Raw genomic sequence first — 13,040 nt, 5'->3', positions numbered from 1 at the left:
GATGTCAGTTCCCCCTATAAATGGTAGCCACCGCCTCCTTCTCTGAGTAGTAAAGTTTGCTGCCACGTTCTGTTTGCTGTACGTGGTGGGACGCCGCTCCAGGACCCACCCTCTTTGGTTCGGCAAGATTCCCCCGTCCAATAAGCCACTGGTGTCTCTGCCTTCAAGGCTGGGCAACTACAAGGCTCGCAGGCCTGCAGGATACGGCCAACAATAGTAGGTTGCTTCAGTCCTATGGAACAGTCAGGGCAAATCTAGCACTGGGACCTTCTGCCAGGGCATCCAGTGACCCACTGCTGCTCTGCTCTGGGTGCTGAGCTCTTAGTTCTAAAACCAGCTGTTTCCCCCCGATCTGTCAGGCAGAGGACAAAGTCTGTTCGGCCTAACCTCAGGGAGGTTATCTCTACCATTCACCTGGTCCTTGCAAACTAGGTGTAAATTCAGGGTAACTGTCCACACCTGGCTAGGACTGGCTCCTACGTTGGTTGGTTAGAATGGCGGGCTCTCACACACTGTCCATTACCTCTTTTGCCTTTTTCTTTCCTAGGAGTTGATGTCTTAATATTACCCACCTTATGAATCCTAGGGAAAGCCATTAGTGATCTGCCTCCCCTTTCCTACCCATACACCCCAAATCCGTGGGAATACAGGCATTCCTTAAAACCTTCCCCCTGTCTGCTAATAGCTGTGGTCCAAATGAAAAATCACCTTCTCTGGGTCAGATCCCTTTCCTGGTTCAGACATGGGTTGAAATTCATGCCTTCAGCGCATGTGTCTGTCTGCTTGGTATGTCTACAAGCCCATCTCTTATGGACAGTTTCAGATATAGGCAGCCAACAAGACCAGATGAAAAACACCTGGGTCTAGAGTCAACCTTTTACTTTCAATACAGTACCAGGAAAGGAGTTCTCCTGATCAAGCTGTTTCTTCTCTATCCATGGAGAACAGAGGTTAAGAACACAGGGCCTGGCAAGCCAGTTGAAGCAAGGTCATAGGTTCTTGGGTACAAATGAGTCTTTCAGAGACTCTGTTGTGATTATACCTATGAATGCATTTCGTAATTTATATACCGCCAAACCACTGTCTTCATAGCTTATGGAGAGCAACAGTTCTCAACCAGGGGCAATTGTGTCCCCACCCCCAACCGGGGACAAGGCCAACGACCCTAGATGATTACGTCATCCCAAGGGGTTGGGGAGGGGGGATTTGGGGCAGGGTCTGTGTGGGCCCCTAGGGTCTCAGGCCCAAGATGCTGATGAACAAATGTAACTTCCGTTTCCTTAATGACTTACTTCAAACCTTGCCGGGGAGGCAGTCTTCAGCACAGGGTGGTACTTCAGAGGTGAAGGAATAAAGGAATAAACAACATGCCCAACCAGCCTAATCCTTCATTGTTTCATGGACCTTCTTTCCTGACCATTGATGCAAATGGGTCTACAGTCACTTGGCCACCTAACGCCGAGTGTTCCCAATTCATTACTAGGATTTGAGTATGTGCTGCCTCGGATACCCAGAAGGGGAGGATCAAGAGAAAGAAATATTTCTCCCCAGCATGCCCTCAATTGAAGTCCCTGTAACCTATGATTTATTGGGAATGATAACATTTAAAAAAAAAAACCCTAATCTCAAGACCTTCCTCTAGTAAGTTGCTTTATTTGTTGGTGGTACAAATACAGTGTCTCCTAGAATAATTATTTTCTTCCCAGCTGTCTTTTTGATCACCAGCTACATTAAATTTTCTTTTTAACATTGATTATTCCATTCATAATGATTGGCCTGTAAACTTTGCTGTGTCAAAGCCATTTGAAAAACTTAGTAGTACAATAAAAGATAAAAAAAAAAAAGGAATTCTGGCCTAAAAGCTAGGAATATGGGTACTATTTTAATGCAGAGTCCTCCATACTATATGGTTCATTATTCTGTAGTTGTGATTACAGTGATCAGTGACAGCATACCACGGTCACGTTGACCCTATTGCTTACATTCTGTTGTGCCCATGTGTCATTTAATTTTCTGCTGTGAGGTGAAGATCCAGTCCAAGACCCTTCCCCCATCAATGAATGTCCCAAAACAAGTTTTCCTCCGTTGGTAGAAGATATAGACAAACTTACCATTTTTTATTTAATTCTTCACATTGTATGATGTAACATGCAAAAACTTCTTAGCAAAATACATGAAATAAGATACTGAGTCAAAATTGCTAGCCCACATTGTGTCGTTAGTGACCCTGAGACACAATGAAAGAGAAATTCAAGTGTACCTGGATTCTAGTTTCTGGAATGACAATTTCTTTTAATTGAAATATACTTAGCATAAAATATTGTGTAAATTTAAGGTGTACAACATGTTAATTTGATACATTTATATATTGTCATATGATTGCTGTTGTAGCAATAATTACTACTTCTATCCTGATACATAATTCCCTTTTAGAGGATGCAATATTAAGTTCTCTTTGCTTAGCATGTTTGATTACAATAGAATATTGTTGTCTGTATTCACTATACTATGTGTTTGACCTCTAGAACTTATTTACTACTTATTGCAAGTTTGAACACTTAAAACACGTGTTCTAACCCCCCATCCATCTCCTCTAGTAATCATTTTACTCAGTTTTTATGAGTTAGGCTTTTTTTAGATTCCATGTAGAAGTGGTTTCACACAGTATTTGTCTTTGAGTTATCTCACCTAGTCTAATGTCCTTAAGATCCATCCATACTGTTGCAAATGACAGGATATACCTTTCTCCTGGCTGAATAATATCCCATTGTACGTGTATGTGTAACTCATCTCTTTATCCATTCATTTGCTGATGGGCACTCAGGTTGTTTCTATATCTGAGCTAATGAGAATAATGCTCCAATGAACACAGGAGTGCATATAACTCTTCAAAATCCTGTTTTCATTTCCTTTTGGTATGTACCCAGAAGGGGGATTGCTAGAGCATATGCAAGATGTGGTTTTCAGTTTTTGAGGAACCTGCATATTGATTTCCATAGTCACTGAGCCGACTTGCAATCCCAGAATAGTGTACACAGGTTCCCTTTCCACCCTTGCCAACACTTGTTATCCCTTATCATCTTAATGACACCCATTCTAAAAGGTGAGGTGATAGCTTATCGTGGTTTTGATATAAATCAAAAGATGTTACACTGAACATCTTTTCGCGTGCCTGTTAACCATTTGGATGTTTTCTTTGGGAAAATATCTCTTTAGTCCCTCTGCCTACGTTTAAATCAGGTTGGTTTTTTGTTTATTGTACGAGTTCTTTATATATTTTGGATATTAACTCCTTATATGAGTTATATGGTTTGCAAAAAACTTTTCTCCCATTCTCTAGGTTACCATTCATTTTGTTAATTGTTTCCTTCGCTGTGCAGACGTTAAGTTTGACATAGTCCCACTGGTTGTATATTGCTGCTGCTGTTTGTGCTTCTGGGTGTCATATTAAAAAAAATCACTGCCAAGACCAATGTTGAATAACATCCACCCTGTTTTCTTCTTGGAGTTTTACGGTATCAGGTATGTTTAAATCTTATGATTTCTAGTTAATTTTTGTGAGTGTTGTAAGATAGGGGTCCAGTTTAATTGTTCTGCATGTGTTTATCCAGTTTTCCCAACACCGTTGATTGAAAAGACCATCCTTTCTCCATTAGGTGTTCTTGGCTCCCTTGTCAAATATTATTGACCGTGTATGGAGGGTTTCATTCTGGGCTCTCTATTCTGTTCCACTGGTCCACGTGTCTGTTTATTCATACCATACTGTTTTTACTACTATAGCTTTGTGTAGTTTGAAACCTCCAACTTTGTTGTTCTTTCTCAGGATTGCTTTGACTAATCAGGGGCTTTTGTGGGTCTATACAAATTTTGGGATTGTTTTTTCTACTTCTGTGAAGAATGCCTTTGGAATTTTGATAGAGATTACACTAAATCTATAGATGGTATTATGAATACTTTTAATTTTTTTATATTTTTATATTTTAATTTAAATTTTAATATTTAATATTTTTAATATTCAATCCATGAACATCAACTGTCTTTCCACTTGTTTCTACCTCTTTGATTTAACGGTCTTGTACTTTTCATCATACAGATCTTTCACTTCAGTGGCTAAAATTTTTCCTTAGGCATTTTATTGATTTTAATGCTATTGAAATGGTGTAGTTTCCTTTTATTTATTTTTCAGATAATTTCATTATTAGTGTACAGAAATGCAAGTGATTTCTATATGTTGATTTTTTTAATCCTTCAACATTACTGATTTTATTATTTCCAACAGTTTTTGGTTGAGTCTTTGGGATTCTCTATGTAGAAAATTATATCATCTGCAAATAGTGACAATTTATTTTTTTTTATTTGGGTACGTTTTATTTTTCTGTCCTGCCTAATTGCTCTAGCTAGGACTTCCAGTACTATATTGAATAAGAATGCTGAGAGTGGGCATCCTAGTCTTAACAAGAATCTTAGAGGAAAATCATTTAATTTTTCACCACTGAGTAAGGTCTTAGCTAAGGGTTTATGTACGGCCGTTATTATGCTGAGGTGTGTTTCTTCTATATGCAATCTGTTCAGGGGTTTTTGATTATTTTTAGTTGAAGTATAGTTGATTTACAATATTGTTTCAGGTGTACAGCAAAGTGATTCAGTTATACATATATATTTTTCAGATTATTTTCCATTGTAGGTTATTACAATATATTCAATATAGTTCCCTAATACAGTAAATACTGTTGCTTATCTATTTTATGTATGGTAGTTTGTGTCTGTTAATCCTTTACTCCTAATTTATCTTCACCCTCCCTCCCTTCCCCCTTTGCTAACCACAAGTTTGTTTTCTATGACTGTAAGTCTGTTTCTGTTTTGTATATGGATTCATTTATATTTTTTAGATTCCACATATAAGTGGTATCATATTTGTCTTTCTCTGACTTACTTCACTTAGTATAGTATTGCCTAGGTCTATCCATGTTGCTGCAAATGGCAATATTTTATTCTTGTTTATGGCTGAGTAATAGTCCACTGTGTGTGTGTGTGTGTGCGCGCGTGCGTGCGTGTTGTGTGCGCTTGCGCCACCTCTTAAATCATCTGTTGATGGGCACTTGGGTCGTTTCCATGTCTTGGCTATTGTAAATAGTGCTGCCCTGAACTTTTAGGTGCATGTATATTTTCAAATTGATGTTTTCAATTTTTTTCTGGATATATACCCAGGAGTGGAATTGCTGGATCATATGGTAGTTCTATTTTTAGTTTTTAAAGGAACCTCTGTACTGTTTTCTGTGGTAGCTGCACTAATTTACATTCCTACCAATAGTGTAAGAGGGTTCCCTTTTCTCCACACCCTCTCCAGCATTCATTCTTTGTAGACTTTTTGATGTTAGCCATTCTAACCAGTATGAGGTGACATCTCATTGTGGTTTTTGATTTGCATTTCTCTAATAATTAGCAATATTGAGCATCTCTGCATGTGCCTGTATGTCTTTAGAGAAATGTCTATTTTGGTTTTCTGCTCATTTTTGATTGAGTTCATTTTTTATATTGATTTGTATGAAGAATTGTCTATTTGGAATATTAACCCCTTGTCAGTCACATCATTTGCAAATATCTTCTCCCATTACTGTTGCTTGTATTTTCATTTTGTTGATGGTTTCCTTTTCTGTGCAAAAGCTTTTAAGTCCCATTTGTTTATTTTTGCTTTTGTTTATTTTACCTTGGGAGACCTAAGAAAATATTGGTACAATTTACGTCAGAGAATGTTTTGCCTATGTTCTCTTCTAGAAATTGCATGGTGTCATGTCTTACATTTAGGTCTTAAAATGATTTTGAGATTATTCTTTTATATGCTGTAAGGGAGTGTTCTAATTTCACTGGTTTACATGCAGCTGTCCAGCTTTCCCACCACCACTTGAAAAGACTGTTTCTTCTCTATTTATATTCTTGACTTCTTTGTCCTAGATTAATTGACCATAGGTGTATGGGTTTATTTCTAAGCTCTCTATTCTGTCCCATTGATCTATGTCTGTTTTTCTGCCAATACTACACTGTTTTGATTACTCTAGCTTTGTAGTATTGTCTGAAGTGTGGCTGGGTTATGCCTCTGGCTTTGTTCTTTTTCCTGAAGATTGCTTTGGCGATTCTGGGTCTGTTGTAGTTCTATATAAATTTTAGGATTATTTGTTCCAGTGCTATGAAAAATGTCATGGGTATTTTGAGAAGGATTGCATTAAATTTATTGCTTTGGTTACGTATGGCCATTTTGAAAATATTAATTCTTCCAATCCAAGAGCATGGGGTATCTTTCCTTTTCTATGAATCATCAATTTCCTTTATCAATGTTTTATAGTTGTCAGTGTATATGTCTTTTCACCTCTTTGGTTAAGTTTATTCCTAGGTATTTTTTCTTTTTTGGATGTGATTTTAAAAGGGATTTTTTTTCTTTCTTTTTCTGATATTTCATTGTTACTGTAAAGAAATGCAACAGATTTCTGTATATTAGTCTTGTATCCCACTACCTTGCTTAATTTATTTATTCTAATAGTTTTTGTGTGGAGTCAAGTATTCTCTATACACTACCATGTCATCTGAAAATAGTGACAGTTTTAGCTCTTCCCTTCCAATTTGGGTATCTTTTATTTCTTGTCTGATTGCTGTGGCTAGGACTTGCAATACTATGTTGACTAGAAGTGGTGAGAATTGGCATCCTTGTCTTCCTGAATTGAGAGAAAAGGCTTCCAGCTTTTTACTGTTGAGTATTTTGTTGGTTGTGGGTTTGTTGTAAATTGCTTTTATCATGTTGAGATATGTTCCCTCTATACCCACTTTTTAGAGCATTTTTATCATGAATGGATGTTGCATTTTATCAAAAGCATTTTCTGTATCTATTGAGATGATCATATGGTTTTTGTCTTTTGTTGATGTGGTGTAGCACATTGGTATTTTTTCAATGCTTTTTTTTTTTTTAATTGAAGTGTAGTCAGTTACAATGTGTCAGTTTCTGGTGTACAGCACAATGTCCTAGTCATGCATATCCATACATACATTCATTTTCATATTCTTTTTCATTAACGGTTATTATAAGATATTGAATATAATTCTCTGTAATACATAGAAGAAATCTTGGTTTTTAAAATCTATTTTTATATATAGTGGCTAACACTTGCAAATCTCAGACTTCCAGACTTATCCCTTCCCACCCCCTCACATTGATTTTTCTGTATGTTAAACCATCCTTGTGACCCTGGAATAAATCCAGTTTGATCATGGTGTATAATCCTTTTTATGTATTGTTGCATTCTGTTTGATGAATATATAGATGCAAAAACCCTTAACAAAATTACTAGCAAAGATACTGGCCTTTAATTTTTTTGTAGTTTGTCTGGTTTTAGTATCAGGGTGATAGTGGCTTCATAGAAGACTTTGGGAGTATTCCCTCTTCTTCAATCTTTTGGCATAGTCTGAGGAAGATACGTATAAGCTCTTCTTTGTATATTTGGTAAAATTCCCTAGTGAAGCCATTCAGTCCTGCACTTTTGTTTCCATGGAGTTTTGTTTTGTTTTAATTACAGATTCTATTTCACTTATAGTGATTGGTCTGTTCAAATTCTGCTTCTTCTTGACTCACTTTTGGCAGGCTGTATGTTTCTAGAAACTTATCTACGTTTTCTAGGTTGTCCAATTTGTTGGTATGTAACTGTTTATAGTATGATGATTTTTAATATTTGTTGTATTGGTTGTTCTTTCTCCTCTTCCATTTATTATCTTGTTTATTTGGGTTCTCTCTTCTTGGTGAGCCTGGCTAGAAATTTGTCAATTTTACTTATCTTAAAAAAAAAAAAAAACAGCTTTTGGGTTTATTGATATTTTCTATTGTTTTTTTGTCCTCTATTTTATTTATTTCCCCCAATCTTTTCTTTCCTTCTGCTGACTTTGTTCTTTTTTTTTCTAATTCTTGTAGGTGGTAGGTTAGGCCGAATTTATTTGAGATCTTTCTTGTTTCTTGAGAAAGGCCTGTATCACTGTGAACTTCCCTCTTAGAACTGTTTTGCTGCATCCCATAGACCTTGTAAAGGTTTTTATCATGAAAGGATGTTATATTCTGTCAAATGCTTTTTCTTCATCTATTGTGACAATCATGTAATTTTTACCTTTCATTCTACCAATGTGATGTATTATATTTACTGATCTGCATATGTTAAACCAGCCTTGCATCCCAGGGATAAATCCCACTTAGTCAGGTGTATAATCCTTTTAATGTGCTCTTAAATTTGGTTTACTAACATTTTTTTTGCATCTATATTCATCAGGCATATTGGTCTGTATTTTCTTTTCCTGTATTGTTTTCATCTGGCTTTGGTGTCAGGATAATGCTGGCCTGGTAGAATGTGTTTGGAATTACTTCTTTCTCTTCAATTATTTGGCAGAGTTTGAGAAGAACTGGTATGAATTCTTCGTTAAATGTTCAGTAGAATTAATCAGTGAAGCCATCCTTCCGGGTTTTCTGTGTTGGGGGTTTGTAATCACTCTTTCAATCTCTTTACTTGTTATTGGTCTGTTAAAATTGTTTGTTTCTTCCTGATTCAGTCTTGGTAGGTTTTGTGTTTCTAGGAATTTATCCATTTCTTTGAGGTTATCTAATTTGTTGCCATGTAATCGTTCAGTCTCTTATGCTATATGTCACAGTCTCTTATCCTATGTGTTGTTACAGTATCAGTCGTAATGTCTTCTCTTTCATTTCTAATTCAATTTACTTGAGTCTTCTGTTTTTCTTATTTAGTCTAGCTAAATGTTTGTCAATTTTGTTTTTTGAAAAACCAGCTCTTAGTTTTGTTGATCCTTTCTATTGTACTTCTGGTCTTTATTTACTTTTGCTCTGGTCTTTATTATTTCCTTCTTTCTGTTAACTTTGAGCTTACTTTGTTCTTTTTCTAATTCTTTGAGGTGTAAAATTAGGTTGTTTATTTTAATCTAATTGCTTAATATTTGTTAACTATCTCTATAAACTTTCAGAGCTGATTTTGCAGCATCCTCTATGATTCAGTGTGTGTTTCCATTTTCATTTGTTTGGAGACAGTTTATTTCCCTTTTGGTTTCTTCTTTGATTAGTTTGTTCAGAAAGGTGTTGTTTACTTTCCACATATTTTGCAGATTTTCCAGCTTTCCTCTTGTTGATTTATAGCTTCAAACCACTGTGGTCAGAAAAGATAGTTGGTGTAATTTAAATCTTCTTATTGCTAAGATTTGTTTTATGTCCTGTCCTATCATGATCAACTCGGAGAATGTTCCATGCACAATTGAAAACGATGTATTTTGATGCTGTTGATGGAATATTCTATATACATCTGCTATGTCTAAAGTGTGGTTCAATTCCAATGTTTTCTTGTTAATTTTCTGTCTGGATGATCTACCCATTGCTGACAGTGGACTACAGAAGTCCCCTACTAGTATTGTATTATTGTCTGTTTCTCCCTTCTTTCTCATCCGTCTAGTCAGTCTGTGCCTTTTGGTTGAATTCAGTCCATTTACATTTAGAGTGATTTTAATATGTAAGGACTTACTACTGCCACCTTATTTATCTTCTGGTTGTTTCATATCTCTCTTGCTTCTTTTCCCATCTCCTTCTGCCTACATTTGTACATTGGTGGTTTTCTACGGTGGTATGCTCTGCCTCCCTTGTTTTCTGTGTTTTGTGAATCTGTTCTTTAATTTTTGCTTTTGGTTACCATGAGGATTATATAAAACATAGATAACAGCCCATTTTATGCTGATAGCAACTTATCTTCATTTGCCTATAAAGTCTCCACCCTTTTACTCCTCCCCATTTATACTTCTGATGTCAAAATTTACCTCTTTTTATGCTGTATATTTGTTAACAATTATAGTAGCTGTAGTTGTTAACACTTTTTTCTTTAACCTTTATACTATAGTTAACTTAAGACACCATTTTCAGATAGAATAAGTTTTCTAATTCTATCTATCGTTCACCTTTACCAGAGTGTTGTGTACTTTCATATGTTTCCAAGTCATTAATTAGTATATTTTTTTCAGCTTCAAGAAGTTCTTTCAGAATTTCTTGCAAGGCAGGTCTAGTGCTGGTGAACTCCCTCAGCTTTTGCCTGGGAAAGCCTTTATTTTTCCTTCATAGCTGAAGGATAACTTTACCAGATAAAGTATTCTTGGCTATAAATGTTCATTTTCAATACATCATCCCACTCTCCCCTGACCTAGAATTTCTGCTAAGAAATCCACCGATAGCCTAAAGGGGATTCCTTTTTAGGTTACATTCTTTTTTCCCCAACTGCCTGATGAGCAGGAGTAGGGCAGATCTGACAGCTTCTTTGGATCTGCAGCCCTTTCTGAGGTTCTGTTTATTTTTGGATGCATAGGTGCACTGGAAACCTCCAGGATCCCTTGGTGCGATGTGCAGAGGCAGTTTGGTTTGGCTATGGATGTCTAATTACTTGTTTTAAAAAAGGAGAGGAAAAGGAAATGATTTATGCCACCAGGATGCTGATGTCACTCTTTTCGAATGCTGAGTCCTCTGGTCAGTCACCCTCTGCTAGTTCGCCCAGAGTAGGAGTTCTGTGAAATAATGCCCGGAGAGTGTCCTTCTGCCTCAGCTTCAAAACAATCCTAAATCAGAATCTTCTTGGCAATGAGCCTGTTTTAGAGAAAAAGGTAAAATTATTAGGAAGGCTTCACTTGATACGTATTCAAATCTGTGCTGTGAGTCTATGCTTTTCTTTTTAATTGAAGTACAGTCAACTACAATGTATCAATTTCTGGTGTACAGCATAATGTCCCAATCTTGTATATACATACATATATTTGTTTTCATATTTTTTTCCATTAAAGGTTACTATAAGATATTGAGCATAGTTCCCTGTGCTATACAGCAGAAGCTTCCTTTTTTAAATTTATTTTTATATATAGTGGCTGACATTTGTACATCTCAAACTCCCAAATGTATCCCTTCCCACTCCCTTTCCCTGGTAACCATAAGATTATTTGTTTGTTTGTTTGTTTTTAATGACCAACCAAACTTTATTTAAGTTTTGAAGTTTCCTGTACAGAGGTCTTACTTTTCTTAGTTAACTCCTAGATATTTTATATTTTTCATCAAGAGGTACTTATTTTATTATGTTTCTTTAGTATTGGTTTTGAGAAATGCTGTTAGTTTTATAGGCTAATCATGTAGCTGGCAAATGTGCTTATCTGTGTGATTCTAGAAGTTTGACTGCTGGTTTTCTTTGATGATCATCTCACCTTCAAAAATCTGTTTTACCTCTTCCTTTGCCAGTTCTTACATTTCTTACTACATAAACACTTATACTATATTAAAACTAATAGTGACGGTGATTTCCCCTTAAATTTTGGCTGAAAATACCCTTTAGAAAATCCTGGACTTAAAGGTTGAAAATAAAATATGAGTTTATAACCTGCTCCCATTAAAAGTGAATAAACCTGAAAGGCTGCTAGCCTTCTTTTAAAAAGTCAAGGATAGTTTTGGGAAGAGGGAATTTTGGTGCCTCATTGGCTATCTAAGGGACCAGAAAGACCTTTTCCAGGGAGAGTTGTGAGGCTGATTGGGTAATACTGAGCTATACTTGGAGAAAACTCTAGTTTTTATAACATTTCCGTGGAAATCAAAGCGACACTGAGTCAAATAAAGGGAAGAGGCATGTACAAGGTGCAAGATCCTTTTTCTATACTATCTGACGTTCATTAGTGCTTTGATCAGAGAAATCCAAAGTCCATACTACTGGAGGGGTTCTGGAATTCTAGGCTCTCTTAGGCTGTAGGCTGCAAAGGCTCCAGCTTGTCATACTGAACCAGGTTTGCCAAGGAGATAAACCTACAGCTGGACCAGAAAAGATGCTAAGAGAGGAACTCTATTCTAACTTGGCCTTGTTGGTGAGAGAGACTGATACAGAGAGTGGAAGGAAGAGCTGGCTATCTCATCTTCATCAGGAACTGTACATTTCCATGATTTTGGCTATGTCATAGGCATCAGAGTACAAACCAGGAACTGAGGCCACTAGCTTCTCCAATTGGGGATCTTGGATTTGGACATCACTTGTAGGACAGAGTCCCCTGTCCAATTGAAGGGGCCTAAAGGCTGAGGTGAGAGGGAACTACAGAAATCTGAAACTGGGGAGGGAAAAAAATGAGGACTTGATGCTGTTGGCACATTCTTGGCTGAAAGGATCTGGTTTGGTGGCTTCAGTGATTGTTGCTGCGGCTGCTTCCTCATTTTGAACAGCAGGTTTCTGTGAATCATCCTGGGAATTCATGCTGGAATCATCCACATAGCTAAAAGGATCTGCCTGGAGGTTCTCTTGGGCCATTTTGTTCATCAAGGGTGCTGACATCTGTCATAAATTCCCTTGGAGGGCCTGTTTGATGAGTTTCTCTGGAAATGCAATTCCTCTAGTGTCTTTTGTAGATGAGTTCATAGTGTCCTTTTTTTTCTTTTAGATTCCACACATGAGTGATATCATATGGTATTTTTCTTTTTCTTTCTGGCTTACTTCACTTAGGATGACATTCTCCAGGTCCATCCATGTTGCTGCAAATGGCATTATTTTATTCTTTTTTATGGCTGAGTAGTATTCCATTATATAAATATACCACCTTTTCTTTATCCAGTCATCTGTCAATAGACATTTAGGTTGCTTCCATGTCTTGGCTATTGTAAATAGTGCTGCTATGAACACTGGGGTGCATGTATCTTGTCGAATTAGAGTTCCCTCCTTTTTATGCTATGTGGAAACCTTCAATCTATTCTAATCTAAAGTGAATCTGTTTTCACTTTATGGATATACCTAATGCCATGCTGAATTGCACACAGGGTGTGATATATGTATATTAGGAAGGGTAACTATCAATGAACTAGGTATTCACACCAACCACTAACAGTCCATAAAGGTACATGGAAAGGAAAAGGGAAGCAAAAAGAAAGGCCATCAATGAAAGGAAAATGTAACAAAGTTTAAATTAAGAAAATACCTCAACAACTCATGAAATGAACAAATGCCTTTTGAAAC

At 36.6% G+C, this 13,040-nt stretch overlaps 1 long non-coding RNA gene and 1 pseudogene across 1 annotated transcript in view; both read right to left on the bottom strand.

Annotated features, from left to right (window-relative positions):
* Window positions 1-2,096: 2,096 nt before the first annotated feature.
* The window catches only part of LOC123619191 (uncharacterized), a 55,077-nt gene continuing 44,133 nt past the window's right edge, over window positions 2,097-13,040 (bottom strand). Inside the window, exon 3 of the long non-coding RNA XR_006727734.2 lies at window positions 2,097-10,654. This is a non-coding gene — a long non-coding RNA (uncharacterized LOC123619191). The remainder of the gene's footprint in view (window positions 10,655-13,040) is intronic.
* On the bottom strand, window positions 11,731-12,725 carry LOC105075406 (arginine-fifty homeobox-like; annotated as a pseudogene).

The sequence above is a fragment of the Camelus bactrianus genome, chromosome 11, assembly GCF_048773025.1.
Source record: "Camelus bactrianus isolate YW-2024 breed Bactrian camel chromosome 11, ASM4877302v1, whole genome shotgun sequence".
NCBI lineage: Eukaryota > Metazoa > Chordata > Mammalia > Artiodactyla > Camelidae > Camelus > Camelus bactrianus.
Note: the sequence above shows the minus strand (reverse complement) of the source record. Positions and strands in the feature narration are given on the sequence as shown.